The 14955-nt window shown below is 37.9% G+C and overlaps 1 protein-coding gene and 1 long non-coding RNA gene across 3 annotated transcripts in view; both read left to right on the top strand.

The window, feature by feature from the left end:
- The window catches only part of magi2a (membrane associated guanylate kinase, WW and PDZ domain containing 2a), a 116099-nt gene that overhangs the window by 69615 nt on the left and 31529 nt on the right, over nucleotides 1–14955 (top strand). The gene's annotated exons all lie outside the window — the stretch shown is intronic.
- Nucleotides 14517–14955, top strand: part of LOC106955151 (uncharacterized) — a 12278-nt gene continuing 11839 nt past the window's right edge. Inside the window, exon 1 of the long non-coding RNA XR_001426516.1 lies at nucleotides 14517–14597. This is a non-coding gene — a long non-coding RNA (uncharacterized LOC106955151). The remainder of the gene's footprint in view (nucleotides 14598–14955) is intronic.

Raw genomic sequence — 14955 nt, 5'->3', positions numbered from 1 at the left:
CACTAGCCAATAGCACGTCTGGTAGCATTACCGCTAACTATTTTAGCTTCCCAAGCTACATTTTTTCTGGAATGTTCCACAAAAGCTGAATCGCAAATAAACAAATAAACATCGACTTCTTAATACAAATCAGAAAGCAAACAAATAAAACTAACAAACCCCAACAGGAGGTGGAGAATATTTCGAGACAGAATCAACGACAACATCCTCCACAACTCATGTCTTCTGTGCATAGTTTCAGAAGATAATAATCACAGAAAACTTGAATAAAAACGAGAAACGGCAGTGCTCTTTTCTATTGGAATATGATTGATCTTTTTTTTTAAAACATTTTTATGTTATTTTACAAACTGCTTTTGTTTGGTTGTTCTGCATTCAGACTCACACCAGTTTTTCCCTGCTTCCTTTTGCTGATTGAAAGTTAGCGAAACATGGAGCTTTTTTTTTAAACAGAAAAAAAAAAAAAAAAAAAAAACCTCCGGTCAAAAACTCTCTTCCTCTCCATTTACCCTCTCCTATTTCCTCTGCTTACTCACTCATTGACTTATTGCAGGCAGTGTTGCGTTTCCATGGCAACAGTCTGCGTCAAAGGCTCCTTAAAATCTCGGCCCACTCCCTTTTTTTTTTTTTCCCGGAGAAACCGGCAGGAGCGCCGGTCAGCAGCAGGAGTCTGATTGTTCGGATTTGAATCCACGGCTCGATTCTTTGATTGTGTTATCCCAAACTTTCTTTCCTTCGGGTCCAGGCCGGTAAGGCTGGGAAAGGAGGAGTCCGTGTGGAGGTGAAGTTGACTGACAAGGCGGGACACAGATGTGGATTTGCCGGATGGCGAGCGTGACTCGGCGCTCAACGCTTGACGGCAGCTGTGGCCGTCAGACGTGAAGGGGAAGAGGTGTGAAATTTGTTCTCTAATTGGTTTTCATTACACAACCATCCTCCCTCCACCCAGTTACCCAAACCTTTGCTGTCCTTCTAGCACAATCGGTGACATTTCCGGCCTTTCTCTTATTTAATCAAATCTCCAGGTTCATCAGAAGACCTTTGCCAGTTGAAAAGTCATTAAGTCTGTTGCTTACTTCTAATGAAATGGCAAAAACGAGGACTTTTTCTTCAGCAGGGTTCAGTTTCACTTCAACTCATTACGCCCATGATGTGCGACAGCCTGCTGGATATTCCTGGACTCTTCCTGTGAGGGACTAATGATTGAAAATGACACATAATCAAAACCGGTGGCTAAAAGTAAAAACAGAAAGCTCAGCTTATTTAATTGTGTCCATGAGGAATAGTCTAAGTTTGTCTTATTCACACGGGGCTGTCGCTGCAAAGCCCTCGGCACAATAAAGAAATATTTAGCACACTCAATCATTTCTGTGGGAAATGCTGTTTGAGAGGCGTACTGTACAAATGACATGACAGTTAAATAAGACATGTTAAGCAAACATCATGTTTTGCATATTTTTATGCTTTCATTTGGGTTTCTACTGTTTCTAAAAACAGCCCAAATGCTTAAAAAATACCCAGATGTTTTTTTTTTTGTTTGTTTTTTGGCAATAATTTTATGGGGTGTTTTTGGTGTCTAGAAAATGAGCCGTTTCAAAAGCCTTCAGAATGTGACGTTACAAATCAGCAGGCACTGCCTGTTGCCTAGCAACCCCAGCAGAATTCCATCCGTTACCTAGCAACCCAAGCTGGAGCTTTCCTCCAAAAACCACATGGATAGACTTGATTAGAACAAAGGCTACGACCCAATTCCGATTTTTCACCTGCATCGGATCTTTTCATGACAGTCTGAACAAAACGGGTCAGATGTTTTTTTTAATGTGACCCAGGTCACCTGGATGTTCAATATGTTCCTGATCTTTTGAAATGTGATCAGAATATGATCGGCCAGGTCACATTCATCCGACCTGAACATCGTTGGTACTCGACAAGCGTCGCTATTCTGCGTTCTGATACACGCAAGTGGGAAGAAAAACAACAGTATGAACACAGCCTTAGAGACACAGATCTTCATTTTTAGAGACTTATTCTGTAGCCTGAATCTAAACTTGGTTTGTTCATAATGATCATTGTTACATTGGAGTAAAAATGACTTAAATCTGTTATTCAAAATTCACATTTTGCATGTTTTTGTTCTTCCATTTGGATCTCTATTGCTTCTTAAACACACCCACACACTTAAAAAAGCCACCCAGTTGTTTTTTGGTAATAAGTTGATGTTTGAAGCTGTTTCAAAAGCCTCCAGAATGAATGAAGTCACATTCCACCTGTACTACAACAACCCTGGGCAAGTCCAGCCCATCACCTAGCAACTCAAGTTGAGCTCCAGTACATTTGGTCAGCTGGTTTTACAGCTGTTTGCGCTGTACAATTGCTCCTGGAAAAAAGAAGTGTTTTACTGTTGACTTATCATTCAGAAACCACTTACTGCATTCTTGTTGGTTGTGCAGGAGGCTCCATTTCTGCTTTTCAATGATGTACAGTGGTATAATTTGCATTTGTTTGCAGCCATTTTCACGCGAGTGTAAACTTTGAGTTTATTTGGATTTAAAGTGACAGGAGGTCCTGAAACAGCTCACTCTGAAGTGAGACGTATACACACTAATCATTGGCATGATCAGTAATTTTGCTAATATTTATGTTTTAATACATTTGTGATTGTGCAACACGCAGCAGAAGGGATTTTTTTAGGTATTGCCGCAGAATGTGCAGCAGCACTAAAACTTTACTTTGAAAACCCGAACATTCTGGTCAACTCCAGTTATCACCTGTCTAAAGGAACCCGTTGACGCAGCAAGAAGAGAAATCCCTTTTTCATTAAAAGTTCCAGCAGTGCTGTGTTTCTAGTTTGACCGCTACAAATGCCAAAGTGTCAGCTGTATTTCTCCAAACTCTCCCCTTAGCGCGTTACTTTCTGTAAGTGTTGGCAGCGCAGAGAGGGGCTCTGTTCTCTGGCCTTATCTCTGAAAAGGCAAATGGAACTGCTAACCCCAGGCTATCATTTCAAAGCAAAGCAGCGTTTTTCTTTCCCCTTCTCAAGCTGTGACATGGCACAAATGTGAATTTAGGGTATTTGTTGGAAGCAGCTCAATGTTTGTGTTTTTCTTACGCTGGATTTATTGTTTTTGTCTGCTTGGTTTCTTTTCACTGTAAAGGACGAATACAATCGTATTTTTTTCTGCAAGTACAAATTGTTTGTCACAGCAAGTAAATTCATCTGTGATTGTTTCTAAATCTTGTTGCAGAAGATCTTCTATTGTTTGATATTTAAAGACTCCTGGTAGGATTTAGGTGTGAAATTTGTTTTCTGGAAACAGTTTCGTCAACATTTTACCTGAAATCATGACCAAAAGACTATAAAACAGCAATGTGCAATTTCAGGAGGCTGCGTTGTTCTAAAAAAAAGGCCCTTTAAAAAAAACACACAAAAAGGCTCTTTGTTTATATAAAAATAAAAATAGCTTGCAGTTAAAACCTCCTGTTGTGTCATAAAGTAGGGAAATAAGTTTTTTTTTTAAGCTTCGCCACTTAAAATGTCTAAATTAATGAAAAAGAATTAATTCCACTGGTGAATTGATTCACTTATAACATTTTCCATATTAAAAGTGAAATAATTTGCCAGTGTAACTCATATTTTTCATCAATCTTAATAAATTCTTGACCTAAAATTTGCTTCTATATCTTACCATACAGTAACTTTTGTCATATTTTAAGTTTACTTGGATATTTGCACTAGATAGAAGAGCAAGAATACTTGGCAAAATTATTCTGTGGGACAAAGAAGAAAATTTCAGATATTGTTTATTTAAAAAAAGAGGAAGCCTCCAGATTACTGGAAACGGTTTAATCAGTACTGATCATACCCAGATGTGGATCACGATTTAATCAACAGGATCTGGTCATTTAATGGGAAGCCAAATTAGATCCATCAGGAAGTGACTCAGCCTTAAAACTGTCTGCAAAAATCTCCCTGCATGTAGTTAAAATTTTAATTTAAAACCACAGTGGCGTTGGAAATATTCAAAATTCTCTTTTTTAAGTGGATTTTTTTTTTTTGCGCCTCCCACCTGCTTTCCGGTCGCCGGGCTTTCAGGATGACTCACTTCCAGTTGCGGCAGAAACGGCGGCGGCGAGGCCGGAGTCCCTGGGGTTCGTCTCATTAGAGCCGGTTCCTCTGTCAGGGTGGTTGAGCTGAGGCAGCATTAGACGTCACTATCCTTCATGTTAATTACTGGAGATGTCTGAGTAATTGGTTTCTTCTGGGTCCTAAAGCCTTAAGGAGAGGTGAAGCTTTAAGGTTTTTCATGTTGATGGATGGGATGAATGGATTATTTATATTAGGGCTGCACCGATTGCAGTTTTCTGGTCGATTACCGATCCTTAAAAAAGATTAACCTGCCGATTCCGATTTGGGCCGATATAATTTTTTTTCTGCCTGAAATGTGGCTCAATTTAGCAAGAAATTTGTTGAGTTGGCAACAGTGAAGGCACTATTGTTAATTTTAAACATGCAGACATAACTTGGTGGGCCGGTCTGTCGGTCAAACCTTCTCGCTGGAGACCAAAAGAGGACAGTGGTTGATTCTTAGGCCTTTGCTCAGGTGGATAAGATCAGCTTCATGTGTAAAAATCAGCCAATCACTGATCTCCCGAAATTGAGGAAATCGGCACCAATAAATCAGCTGGCCAATAAATCGGTGCCTCCCTAGTTTATATAATAGGATTTTAAATAAAGTCTGAAAATCCAAATATTTCTTATGCTAACCCTAGATCTGGGTCACTTTTGGTCCATATGTAGGAATCGTCCTATCTCGGCTCATTTGGGACTAAAATTGCAACATTTGCTACATTTTCAGCTGCTGCGGTTCATTTTCACACAGCGTCAAAACAGATTTTGCTGGATGATAAATTGTCCCAGAAGTTATTGCAATAAACAATATTATTATTGTGTGGAGAGACAAATGCAAGAACACATTCTCAAACATCAGTAAACTTTCAATTCTAATTAACATTTAACACTGGAACTGGACGACATTTTAATTTATACACAACTACACAAAATAACAAAATGAATAAATTATGAAGTCTCTGTAAACAAAATTATCCTTCAATAACAGGAGCGAGTTGAGACCAAAACACCAGAACCAAAAACAACTGAAGGAAACACTGAACCCAACTTCCTTCTTCACAAAATGTAAACAGAAACAGATTTTATCAGCTGTTTCTCTTTTGTCTTTGGTACCACAAGCCATTTCTCCTGCATGTTGGTTTTGATTGTAGTTACCCAGAATGCCTTGCACTGTACTCCACTTCCTGCTTTTGGAGCATTTTCCAGTCCTCTTGCATCCACATGTGGATTCAAACCGAACCAGAGTTCGTTCTTTAGGTCCACCTCAGAGTTCGATTTTCATTCTCACTTCCCCAAACAAACCGGACTTTCGAGGCAAACAAACTTTAGTTAGATTAAAGCAAAAACTCGATCACAAACTGGAGTTTGACTTTAATGAAAGTTGAGGCAGCAGTGTAGAAGATATGACGCACTGCCCCCTACTGGTGGGAGTTAGTATCACTTTAACCAGATGTTTCTCACAATGAATCGCACAAATGCAAAAAGCTAGCATAATGCAAATAAAGCCTGCTTTGATACATTTTTCATTGATAAAATAATATTTAAGCTAGTATTTAGGGCCTCGTAAGATGCAATGGCGGGCTGGATTTGGCCCCCAGACCTTGAGTTTGACACCTGTTGCTTACTAAAATCTATTTTTTATGTTGATACCAAGAAAACAAACTCAATTTTGTTTCTTTTTGAAGACAAAAAAAGTCAGAATTGGTGACAGACTGAGGACGATGTCCAGAGGGTTATCACACTCTGGCCACAGATGTCTCTGTGCTGCTTAGGCTGATTTCTGAAAATCACATTCTTGTGATATTCAAGAAATGATTTACTGCAGACGGCCCGTGCAATCAGAATCCAATCTGTGCTGCCGCTGCTCTCTAAGGTTTTGGGTAATAGCGCGGCGACTGCTGTGTCTCCTAACCAGCGTTGAAGCGCAGAGATACGAGAGAGGAGCTCTAATTCTGTTTATCCACAACCATAATGAAATATTCCATCTTTGCCACATCAGTGGGATCTAAGATTGAAAATGTCGGCATCTCAAACTGTGACCTGCTGATTGAGGGAAAGCTCTCAGTCTGTCAGATCGCCGTATCCTGATTTGCTGCAATCAGCACCCATAAGCTTGACACGACAAGCATTCAATTTGAAAGGTAATGATAATAAGGCGGAAAGTGTGTGCTCTCAAATCGTCAGTGACTTGGACGGATTGAAACATGCCAGAAGGCTCCGCCGATTTTAAGGTGTTTTATTAAATTCTCCCTAGACTGTAAAAAATTAAATGTAGTCGCAGGTCTGGGGTGATATGAGGTGCAGGATGCATTTCAAGGCAGAAATAATAATCAGGACAAATATTTATTTGGATATTTTCAGAGGATGAGTGCTTAAAACATATAGAGCTGCAACTAACGATTATTTTAGTAATTGATTAATTTTCCAGTTTTCCTGACGATTAATCGATTAATCGGAAAAAGAAAAATGGCCTTTTTCATACATTATTAGATAAATACTAAAATATGAATCTAAAAAAATCAGGAATATAAAAATTTTACTGTCTGAAGGGCACAATAGGAGTTTTTTTATCTTAAATGCAAAATTTATTCATTTATTGTTGATTTTTGGCTTAATTATTGTTTTAAATAGGTTGTTTTTTACAGCAAAAAATTATTTGAAAAAATAAATTCTAAAAAATACAATTTCTAATCATAATATTTTGTATTTTTTATAAACTGCGCATTCGGATCATTTTTGTACAAATTGGTGTAATATCTCCCCTAATTATGTTGTTTTTTTATTTAAAGGAAATTTCATGTTTTAGTCTGTTTACTCCAGGTAACGATTAATCATTACTAAATTACTTGACGATTATTTAATTAATTGATTAATCACGATTAAGATGATTAATCGTTTCAACCCTAAACAAATGTAAATTATGTAAAAAACCAATGAGAATTAGTTGGGTGAGAATAGAGCTTAAGAACTGATCCAAGTTGCTTAAATCTGTGTCTTTCAAAGTAGGGTCCGCGGCCTACTGTGGGGCCGCGACATGGCACCGGTTGGGCCTCAAAGTTTGAGTGAAGATGAGAAAAAGTGGGGAAAAACTGTAATCCAGTAAATGTTTTTCTGTTTTTCAATCAGTATTATTATAAGTAAAAATAACTTATTGAAGATGGAGATAAAACCTTAACTTTGGAAATTAAATGAAATTTGATGGTTTATTATACAAATATTTAACATTTTTTATCAAACGGAGGGATTGTCGTGGAAAATTCATCATCAAATTTTTCCCAGCTGAACTCAGTGCTAGCTAAAATCAGAAGGTATGAAGCAACATTTACTAAACAACAAATAAAAAATGTTTTGTAGCCGGTCTGCTAGTTTGCAAAGGAATCCCAGATCAGAAGCTAAAACTGTTTGAAGGAAGGAAAAGTTTGGGAAACTTTAAAAAAAAAATCGCCAGGAGGTTCTGTAATTTAAAGGAAACATCGATACTCAACCTGTGTTGACAACATTCCCCGTTTCTCTGCTGGATCTCTGCAACCTAAACTCGTGTTTATTGAATCGTCCAGGTTTTATGGGTTATGAGGCACTAATTTCAAGATGCAGCGTCTTCTGCTCTGTCTGTTGTGACTCAGCCTTTCATCGCTGATTTCAGCTTTAAGAGGAAACATTAAATCACTGCGACACACAGCTATCACTCGCCCACCAGGATCAGAGGCCTATTCAGGGGATTCGGGACCTTTGCTGCAGGAGAGTTTGTTGTTACAGAGCCTCAGATAATCCGCTAACCCCGCGTTCCCGTATGGACCAATAAATCCAGACATGGTGTGTCCCATAAAAATGGCAAATGCCTCACATATGTCAGACTTCCACCAGGTCCACACACAGAGGAACATAACTTTTTATTTATTTATTTTATTTTTGCTCCCTGCTTCTAATCATTTCTCTGTGATTTCCAACGATTCTTCACAAACAAGGCGCTAACTTTAATTTTTTTGACCAAAATTCAAGCCAGAACCTGGAAATGACACTGTAAAAACACAAAATCATATTATTGCACGTGAAGTAAGACAAAACTAACTTACAAGTAATATTTAAGCAAGATATACAAGCTTGCTTAAAGTCAATGATTCTTATTTCTAGTGTATTAAGATATTTCCACCTGAATTTGATAAAAATAGGATTTAAGTTTTGCAGTGTATGGCTGAAAGCTGAATCAATTTTATCAGTAAATCAATTTTTTTCTTCTGAGATTTAAATTTAGTAAAATCTGGACTTTACTCCTTATGTTTGCATAGTTGAGAGGTTTTTGTAGCTTCTGTTTATTTTGATTTTGAATTTGTTTGACATTTTTAATGAGAATTAAATCATATTACAAGAAGAAAATGGTAATCTCAAGAAAAATCAGGCACCAAAACATAAAAAAAAATTAAAATGAGTGTCTTGTTAAGTTGTACTTTAAGTTTCTGCTTAAAAATAAGGAAATGTTGCAGGACTTTGGCATTTCTATGACTCTAGAAGCTGCTTTTCTCATAATTTTAAAATATTCTTCTGGTAAAATTGCATCTATTCTATTATGAGTATATTCTCCTAATAAAAAATAAACAAATATTCTTGCAACCTGTACAACTAATAGTGAAATAAAAGCCGCTTTCTGAATATTTTTTTAATTGTTTATAAAAGAAAAAATCAGATCTGGTACCAAAAACAAATTGAGATTTTTATTTTCAAGCCATACCAGAAGTGGAATGAATCTTCTGAAGTAGTTCCTTCTCATTGTTCCTTGTTGTTTTTGTACTTTTTCCTCCTCGCTTTGCTGCTTTGCGTTAAAATGTGCTGGTCTGGGCTGATCAGCAAAGAGCAAGAACATGTTTACGTTTGTTTGACATGATCAGAACATCCTGCAGCTCCAGTCCAGAGACGAACACGCAGCCGGAGCTCAAACACGGAGTTCCTGGTTCTGACCAGGACAGTTCAGAGAATAAGTGCAGCTGCACTCAGCCATAAAGTTACACCAACGTTAATCTACTAAATGTAGATTAAACATTTAGTTTTAAAACATAAAGGTTTCAAAACTAATGAGAAGGAAGGAAAAGTACCGATGCTACTGGAGCCATCGCACTTTTTGGGTCGTAGAGGCGAGCCTGACTTTGTTTTCCTCAGAATCCTGACTTTTTTCCAGAATTCTGACTTGAAACTCGGAATTCTTTTTTTCCCCTCAGAATTCACTTATTTTTCTCAATTCTATTTCTTCCCGTCCAAATTCTGACTTTCTTAGAATTGTCTTATTTTTTAGAATTATTTTTCTCAGAATTCTGATTCCCCAATGAGTTTAAAACTAATTTTTTCCCCAAATGAGAGCAAAATATTCCTCATTAAATGACTTCAGGCTTGCTGCTAATATCAGTTCATTGTTGATCTGTTTTTCTGGAGTTTTGATGCCTCCTCAGGAAAGAAAAACCAGTAAAAAGTAGCATTTTTAGTTTACTAGAAACCTTCTCAGTAGGGGTGGGTGACATGGACTTAAAATTGTGTAGCAACATTTTCTGGTGCTGTGTTGTGACAACGATCAATATTAATTAAAAAACTGTTTGTTATTACTAATTTGAGCAACTGTATGGCTGTGACTGCATTCGCAGTGCAGAAACGTTGCGCTATATTCTTTCTTTGTATTGGAAACAAGCAGCAGTCCTGTACTCGGCTACAGGTGAGGGTGGGAACAGATTTTCCAAACGGTTCTGGTTCGTTTGACACAGTGCAGTGTTAAAGCGAAATACAATTTTGTTCCCCAATCGAACCGAGTCCATCAGACCATCAGGTGTGAAAACGGCGTAAATCTTTAATGTCCTTCCGAGCCAGTATTTTGTATCTCTGGGCTTGGAAAACAAGAAAGTCAGCTGGTGTTTTAAGGTAACAAAATATAGTTGATTCCAAACCAGAGGAGTCGGATGTTTGATTAATTCAACTGTTGTACCTCCAGATTTGTACCTTTAATCACATAAACCAGCTTTTATTCCATAAAGAGGCCAATTCTTCTTCTCTGAAAGCCTCGTTCATGCAGCAGTCTGTTATGTGCCCATACATTATCACACTTTGGTTCCAGTGATTAAATCCCGCCTTCGCCTCCGATCCGGATCATATTTTTAGAGCCGCGTGTAGACGTCTGTTTCAGACGCATACGGCTTTGTTTACTGGATCAGATGGCAATCTGCAGCTCGCTCCACACTCTGTTTCTCTACAGTGACAGCAGAGATGAGAATGAAGCCGTTTCCCTCCAGCCAGGAGAGTTAGCTCATGTTTTAGATGTCTGGCAGTAATGTTGAGGCTTGACTGATGGCATCTGCAGGGACGTGATGAGAGCCAATTATGAGCCAATTGGCCTGATTAATAGGATTATAGCTAGTACCTCTCCTGGTAGATACTCACAGATGCAAATGAGACTTCTTGCTTCTCAAACTAGAGAAGATGAATGTATTTTTTTATCACACTCCTCCCATCTTCATTTAGGAGTGTGAAGTGAATTACGCATTGTTATTGAGCTTGCTGGTATAAGTGAGTTCTGTTGCAAAACGTAAACCGACTTTCTCACACTTCTGAGGCCTTCAGATGAGTAAAATGCTCAGTTTTTATATCTTCAACCTATTTGAGAATAAGTAGGGACATAAAAGCTAAAAAATAAATTATTTTTGCTTCATTGGTTCAGTGGAAATGTTCAGAGATCAACAGGAAGTGAGCACAAGCTTTTCCTGTTTTTACATTACGTTTTATATTAAAACAAGATTTAGTTTTGCACATTATGTTTACATTTAAAAAAAGAAACATTTTAACATCTTGTAAAACTAATACTGTCAAACTGCAACAGCTTGTTTAATTTGTGTATTTAAGTATTTTTATTTCCATTTTGTTGCTGATTTCAGACTTTTTTTGGCTTAATTTCTATTTATCTAAATATATTGTGTGATTTTTATATATCAAACTTTTTAATGTAATGATTTTCTAAAACAAAAATGTGGAATATCAGTAAAAAAAATATTGTAGCATATTTTTTTTGCAATATCGCTCACCTTTAGTTTGAAGATTAATCTGTATGAATTGATGCTTATTTCCTTATTTTATAATAAATCTACTTTTATAATATATCTAGTGTAAATAAAATTAGCCATTTTATTTAAAACATTTGTTTTTTGTCCATTTACCATTAATTTTAAGCTGGAAATGAATGAAATAAATTAATTTAAAAAAATTCTCATGGCCTGTCCCTGGTTTAAAAAACCCCCAAAAAACTTTCTGAAGATATTTTCTGTTATTTGTCATTTCTTAATTAGAAGAAAAAGCGAGGACAGGGTAAAAAAGGTTTTATTTTTAAGCCATATCTCCCAGTTCTGACATTAAGGTTGGGGGATATAATGAGTAAAAACATGAAACAGTTCAGGAGATACGAATACTTTTGGCACATTAGGTGGGATTTCTGAATAACTCCAGTGATGCAGCTCGATGCTGGAGCAGCTTTCCCATCCAGCAGCATGCAGGGAGATTGTCTTGAACCTTATGTATAGTGAACAGCACTCCTAGCTGTTTAGCTCCAGGCTAAATTCATTATTGATGCTGGACCGTTCTCAGAAGGACTTAGCTCAGGTGAATACGTGTAACTCCGTGTAACGCTGCCCAGACGCAGGATGTCAGTGGTGGTTCCAGTGTGTAGTGATGTTGATTTTTATTTTTTATTTCTTTTGCACCATCATCTTTTGAAAACTGTCCTCCTGGGTCTGATTATTTTGCTCTCTGGGACGTTGCCTTACAGCCCAAAGCAAATGTTCATCTTAAGGAGAAAATGGCCGCCGTTGGTCAATTAGAGCGCAGGGAGTGGATTCGCTGGACGACGGGATGCAGAGGAAGCTCGCGTGAAAGACATGCCCAGGATGTTACACACATGGAAAGCAAGCACTCAAAAGTGAAGGAGGTGTTGTTTTTAGAAAGAAAGGCTAACAAAGCAGAAGAATCAATACTGGAGTGCCTGCAGAAGTGAACAGAAAGAAGAAGAGGCAGCCTGCAGAGGACGCTTTGATGAAGCAGCCTGTGAGCGAGCGTTTGGTGTGGTAAACAGGTGGGCTGCAGCCTGCATCTGCTCACATCTACAACGTCTCCTGGAAATGGAAACAAAATGCTCTGTGCTTTGGATACAGTTAGCAGCCTGCTCATATTTGCAGAAAAATAAACAGCGTGAGTGACAATGCAGGAAAAGATGGAACCGTACATCTAGAGTCGGCACGACATTCTCACTGCTGAGTAGAAATGCGACAGTCTGGAAGTTACTCAACATTTTCAACAAAAATGTAAAACATGCAGCTTGTTTTTGATGCAAAATTTAAACAATTATATCCTTGTAAAAAATAAAAAAAGCTATTTACTCTAATTATGATGATCATTTTTATAGACTTGTTAAAAGGGAAAAAAGTATAAATATAGTATTTTATATTAATATGCAAATCATAATTATTTGCATCAGGATATTGTCACAGTATGATGACCTTGAGGTAAAACATCACATTTTCATTTGATCATGTTAACAGAAACATTTAACACTAAGTTGTTCAGCTTGTTCTAACCGTTTTCATTTCAAAACAGAAAATTTAAATGTTTTCAGTTTATTACAGCTATAATAACATCAATACTTATTTTTATCTTAACAAATAGGCACATGGAGAGTGAGGGGAAAACAACGTGACTGTTTTACGAATGTACGCAGCGATGGAAAGCTGAGGGAAAATGTAGATTAAACATTTAGCTAATTTAGAAAAAAGATTTTAAGTTACAGAGCCCAGAGCCCAACCCGTTACCTAGCAACGTCGGCGGAATTCCGGTCGTCACCTAGCAACCCAACTGGCAATCCGAGCAGTCCAGTACGTTTGGTCAGCTGGAAAAGACAGATGGATACAAACTTTAATACATTAAAAAGACAAATGTTTTGTTGTTGACAGAAACCAGTTTGATTTAATTTTTAAACTGGTGGCACAGCAGTGGTTTTAAAGTCTCACTGTTAGACTGGACCGTTGATAACCGGGAAAATCTTCTGTCCAGTTAGCTCCTGTTTTTATCTACTCTTGTCTTGTTGAAGAGAATTGGATTAAATTTACTTCAATCAGAGCCAGACTGTAGACGTTCTCCTGTTTCTGCATAAATTCAGATTATTTGGAAAGTCAAAGCTGTAGTTTCTTGAGTAGCCAGGAAGCATCTGTACTTTCAAATCTAAACATATTTTGTTGCGTCCTGCTTGGTTTCTAACCTGATCTGAGGTGTTCAGTCCTTTCTGTAAGAAAAGCTGCAAAAAGAAAAAAACAAAAGACAAATCCGGGCCTTTAATGCTGTTCTCTGATCGAAGAAATATCGATTTCTGTTGAGCGCTGCTGTTGGTTGCTTGTTCCTCACAAACATGCGCACATACCAACTTAGATCACCAACTGGAAGAAATCGATTTTACATGTACTGCAAGCCTTTTTCTCCCCGCTGACGCTAAAGCAAGCCTTCTGTAGCCTCAGATGAAGCAAGAGGTGGTTGAAATGAAACCAGCTACTCTGCAGCCTGTAAATTGTACGTGCACAGGCATGGATAATGCTCTCGTTATGCTTCCACTCTTACACTCCCTAAATTCTGGTTTTCAAAAGGTCCAAAGTTTCTCCAGTGTCTATCTGTGCAGCCTCATGAACTGCACACACCAACATGCTGTGCCTCATTAATGCCGTAACGCTAGGAGAGGACACTCACTGCCAGAGATGGGAGTTTGAAAATTGCCAGCTATTTTGTGTGGATTTGATTAGTTTGACTTTGAAGGGGAACTCATCTGCAGTCACACTGTGCAGCTGCTGTAAATTCATTACAACACTTGGCACTCAGGTACTGTCTGTGTGGAGCTACAGGCTCATGTGGGGCCGGGACATTACCTTGTGACCAATTGGTGATCTGTACAAGTACTAGACAGCAGCTGTAGGTTTGGTTTTCCATCATTTTTGGCAGAATCTGAGGCTGCATTCACACCAGCCCTGTTTAGTTCGCTTTATTGGAACTCTAGTTCATTTGTCCGGCTCATTTGGGGAGTTGTGAAGGCGTAATTGACCAAAAAGCCAAACGCTGGGCCACCTATAAACCTTGGTATTGGTTCGATTAAACTGAACTCTGCTGCAGCGTGAATCCATATGAGAATTCAAGCAAACCGGAGACCGCTCCAAAAGCAGTCGCAGGGGATTCTGGGTAAATACAACCAAAGCAAACGCTAGTGTAAGGATAGTTGTCTTGTGGTTTTTTACCAAAAACGAAAAAGAAAGTCTACAACTGCTAAAATCTGTCGGCTCTCAATTTTTTTTTTAGTTTTTTAGCAAGGAAGGAAGTTGTGCTAATGTCTTACGAGTTTTCTGTCATTTCCTTCAGTGGTTCTTAGTGCAGTGCCCCCACAGGCGGGGAGGGGAACAGTTTTTCAAACGGTTTGGTTTGAAAATGTAGCAAATGTTGCAACTTTGGTCCCCAATCTAACAGACTCTACTGGCCTATCAGGTGTGAAAACATCCTAACCTGAAGTACATTGCTGGAAAATGTTATATTCACACCATGGATGTCCAAAGTGCAGCCAACAAATACTCCAACAAAGGAAGTTGATGCAGATGGATGGAGACTTTTGTGTTTTTCTTTGTATATATATATGTATTTTTTTTTAATGGAATATCTTAGGTACAAAACTATAATTTTCAAATTAATGTTTTTTATTCTTTTCTGCGAGGGCAACTTTTTACTCACAATCAACCTTAGTCACACTCATTAATTAAAATGGCTAAATACAGTTACAGGTT

The sequence above is a fragment of the Poecilia latipinna genome, unplaced genomic scaffold (genome assembly GCF_001443285.1).
Source record: "Poecilia latipinna isolate Pla-1442-1.1 unplaced genomic scaffold, P_latipinna-1.0 Scaffold710, whole genome shotgun sequence".
NCBI classification, from domain to species: domain Eukaryota; kingdom Metazoa; phylum Chordata; class Actinopteri; order Cyprinodontiformes; family Poeciliidae; genus Poecilia; species Poecilia latipinna.
The sequence above is the reverse complement of the archived record's forward strand: the minus strand, read 5'-3'. Positions and strand labels throughout refer to the sequence as shown.